Source organism: Vigna unguiculata, chromosome 6 (genome assembly GCF_037176805.1).
Source record: "Vigna unguiculata cultivar grain cowpea cultivar isolate G323 ecotype 2 chromosome 6, ASM3717680v1, whole genome shotgun sequence".
In the NCBI taxonomy this organism is placed as follows: domain Eukaryota; kingdom Viridiplantae; phylum Streptophyta; class Magnoliopsida; order Fabales; family Fabaceae; genus Vigna; species Vigna unguiculata.
The window spans coordinates 43,931,202-43,935,726 of NC_140797.1; the positions used below are offsets into that span (position 1 = coordinate 43,931,202).

The 4,525-nt window shown below is 27.5% G+C and overlaps 1 pseudogene across 1 annotated transcript; it reads right to left on the reverse strand.

Annotated features, from left to right (window-relative positions):
- Positions 1–265: 265 nt before the first annotated feature.
- Positions 266–3,360, reverse strand: LOC114189178 (nuclear transcription factor Y subunit C-1 pseudogene; annotated as a pseudogene). Its single transcript, XR_014995488.1, has 2 exons — positions 3,276–3,360; positions 266–1,214 (listed from the first exon to the last, which is right to left on the reverse strand). The product of XR_014995488.1 is annotated as a nuclear transcription factor Y subunit C-1 pseudogene (transcript).
- Between the last annotated feature and the right edge of the window lie 1,165 nt (positions 3,361–4,525).

Genomic DNA, 4,525 nt, shown 5'->3' on the forward strand with positions numbered 1-4,525 from the left:
TTGAACTCAATGAATAACGTGACTTTCATATGCAATGCCATATTAGAGAGTTCATGATACTAGCGCAATTGAACTCTCTTCTATATATCTACGGAATAACGCCTTTGTGCTATGGAAAACACAGCAACAATCTATGAAACATATACTACGGTAGAGACCAGTTATGTCCGGTCATATAGTAGTAGCATATACTGCTTCAGCTCCCTGCAATACTCAAGCATTTATAATCAACCATATTCACAACCCCAAATTAACAGTAAATAAATAAAAGCAACATGAAACCATCAAATTGCGAAGGATAAAAGTTTCAAACATTCAAATTCAGTTTAAGAAACCATTGAAAAGGAAAATGAAAAGCAAAAGTCTGCTGAGCTTATTGACCATACACCGAATGCATAATTGCAAAGTTTTTCAGTGATTAACTTTTATCTGCTCAGTCATCATCAGAATCAGGAGAAGGGCTGTTCTCTTCTTCAGGGTTGGGTGGCATCATTGGAGATGGAAAAGTAGGGGGTTGCAGCTGCTGAGGATGAGTTGGATCAAGAAGGGGCATTCCCATGAGCATTGTTTGAGCAGCAGCAGCATCAGATTGTGAGCCTGCAGCAGCATGTTGATGAGGTGGCACAGGATAGTTAGGCATAATCTGAGACAGAGTCTGAGGAAAGGGTGTTGCTCCTGGTACACCTGGAAACACTTGAGAACCCCTAGTGTCTTCCCTGGGGACAATGTCAATAAGAAAATCATAGATATCAGACTTTGTCATTGCAGCTGCAATGTCATTCTTACTTAATGTTTTCCTTTTGTTCTCCTCAACATTAGACCATGCCCTCATTGTGAGCTCCATGATGAACATCTCACAGGCCTTGGCCAACAGCACAGGAGCCTCAGCTGATACCATTCTCACATCCTCATCAGCCTTCATTATCCTCTTGATCCTAGCCAATGGCAAACTGTGATGATTCCTCAACTCACTCGGCTCCTCAACTTCCTGACGCTGTTTTGCCCAGAAGTTGCTCAGTTGCTTCTCCAATGGTTCCTTTTTTTGTGACTGTGTGCTAGAGGAAGGTGCTGAGGGACCAATGGTCAGAGCCAGAGGACTGGCTGGAGGATCCGTCTTGGTGTCAGATTCAACTTTGCTCTTGCCGCGTCCTTCTTTTGCTCCTTCATCACGCTTCTTCTCATCCATGTTCTTATGCACTGGACTTCAAAATATTCTGATCAACATGGTACATGCAACAAGAATAAACATTTATGTATCTCAGATAAAAATTCACATTAGTCTAAATGAAACAGAGTTAGAACATACATAGACTGGTTTACATAACATAAGTGATAAAAGGAATAGAAATTTAATAAACATTATGTACATCTTATAACAAAATTAAAATTCGTAGAATAATACAATTTCTTACCTTATGTCCATTTTCTACTTTAGACACATGATCAGATTACACAAACCCATTCCATGACCCCTTGAAATTAAACTTAAGTCTTGGTTGTAGTTAAAATTCTAAAATTAAATGTGTCAAACCTTGAATTATATGGGAAAAGTTCTTTTTTTTACCAACAATCAGAATATCAGTGAAAATTGAGATTTTAGGAACAAAACCAAAGCTTTATAACACCTTTGACAACAATAATTTAAAAAGATTGAATATATAATGTTACTCTTGGTTGATATGCAACATGCACAACATATGTAATACTAAGAAGAAGAAAAGATAGAAGTACTAAATTAAGATTGTGCTCACTTTTAGCCTTGTGAACAAGATGACGCATGTAATCTTTTAAATTTGTTATTAAAAAATATCAATAAATTAATTATTAGATTTAACATAAAGACAATTATGATGTGTTAAATTAAATTAAGTTTGATCATCAATGAACAAGAAAAAAAATAAAGAAAAGATATGAGAGAAGAAAATATACCTGAAATTTGTTCTAAACAAGTTTAGATTTTAATTTCGAACCTAATACAAGAAAAGAAGAAGAAGAGAAAGAAAAGTAAAAAAAAAAACGCGTAATCAAAATAATTAAACATTGATGATTTACTTTAATGATATAATAATTTTTTTTTGATTAACTTGTCGGCTAGTATATATTATTAATAACAAAAAATATATTTAATAAAATTGAAAAAAAAAACATTAGTTCTTAAGGTTGAAAATCTCATATTATTAGAGATATGTTCAAAAATATTGCATAACTGAATATAAATTTCATTTTATAAATTAATTTTATATGTATAGGTTGAACTTAAAGAATATTCTAAGATGATACAAGAGTTATAATAAAAAGATTATTAAATTATCATGTCACTCGTTATTAGACCATTCATAAATATTTATTTTTGTATAAGATACCAACTTTTCAACATAAAAGGGTGTATTGAAGATTTCAAATTACTAAATATTAACAAATTATAATAAATGTGGGTCCAATCTCACTTTACCATGTAAGAAAAAATTATTAAAAATATTTAGATATTGTTTATAAAAATAATTTTATTAATAAATAAAATTAAGCATTTTCTTTAGTTTTACTTACAAAATAATTGAATAACAAAGAATCACAAGATAAACTAAATTTTATCATAAAAATATTAGTGGCATATTTATCACGTATAATTATTCACCACAAATCTAGACATCACAAAATATTTAAGAATTGTTTTCTCCATCACAAATAGACATAGAAAAATGACCATCGCAACTTCTAAAAAATAAATAAAAAAACATAATATAAATTGACATATTTAAATCTACTTTTCTTGGTAAAGACGAGTTTGTCAAATATTATAAAAGATTCTATCATTGACAAATTTTGAAAAGTTTTATCGAGTACAAATTATAAAAGATATTATCTATCAAAAATTGTGAAAGATATTTTTCATCACAAACTACATGAAATCTTAACTATTGATCTAGATTTATAGTTTTTAAATTTCAACAGTAAGAATTTAAGAAAAAAATAAGCTTTATCATACCTTTGGTAATAATTAAAAAAAAATCAAATATAATGTTATTGTAGACTTGAATACAACTTGCACAAATCTTGTAAAACAAGGAAAAAGAATAAAAATCCAAAGTCAATATCATGCTAGTTTTAGCCTTGTAAACAAAATAACTCATAATCTTTTAAAAAATTTACCAATAGACTAACTATATAATTTAACATAAAAAAAATTGCGATATATTTAACTAAATCAAGATTGATCGCTAGACATCAAGAATAAAAAAAGAAGAAAAGAAGGAAAAAGAAAAGAAAAAATTTACCTGAAATTTGTTGAACTCAGATCTCAGTTTCTGAGAAAAGATAAAGAGCAGAAGATGAAGAAATGGACGAAGAAACTAGTTAAATACTGATGATTTATTTTAAAGAAATAATAATATTTTCTGTAATAAACACGCCGGTTAGCATTCATTACAAATAGCCAAAAATATAAGAAACTGTCATTAATTAAATATGTGATCAAATTATAATATATAAGTAGACACAAACTTTATCTTATAAACATTAATTATATATACAATTAAGTTATAGTATATATAATTATGCTCGATCTCATCTTATAAGTCAGTTTTATATAGTTGAATTAAACATAGTTGATTTCTAAGACAGTGTAAAAGTTTATCTTATCAAAGATTGATAAATTTATCTTGTCATCATATATATATATATATATATATATATATATAAAAGTATGTTGTACATGACATCAATTGTTTTGTACAAATTCAAAGTGTATCATAAAATCAAAATCAAATGTAACATTTATATTGCATCTTAAGTAAAAAGAGTTATGTCCTAATTAATAATTATAATTTTTGACATGGTAATTATTATTAAGTGATATAATAAATGGTATTAAAAATAAGATTACCAAATTCATTATTAGTGGGATAATTGTTGAACAAGTTTTCCTCTTTATTTTTATCTTTTAAATTTTTCTCACAAGAATTAAGAAATATAATAAATATTTTAATTATAACACAATAATTGTATGTAGTTTCACTGCAATAAACTATAAGATAATGCCTAAATAACAACTAAATTTAGATATAAAAAATAATTAGCGACAATAATAACAATTTTAGATTCTAATTTATAAATTAAAAATTATTGATTTCTAAAATAGTTTTTATTATGAATAAAAATTTATAATTGGATTGTGAATAGGTATCTAAATTGGTCTCTAATCTTAATTATCAAGGTTTTGGCTAACAAAAATATTAGTACAAAACACATGACATTAAAGTAAAGATGTGTCAAACGGTGTACACAACTCAAATGTTAATATTAACCGCCTTAGACACGTAAAAAACGTTTAATGTAATTAGATTAAAAAGACGATATTCAATCATTTCTAAAGTTTGGGTAACAAAATATATCAAAGTTTTGGACAGAAACAACTTTTAATTTTTGGTCAAAGTGTACAAACTAAAAACATATTTAACCACACACACACACACACACATATATATATATATATATATATATATATATATATTAAAACTTATTTCAA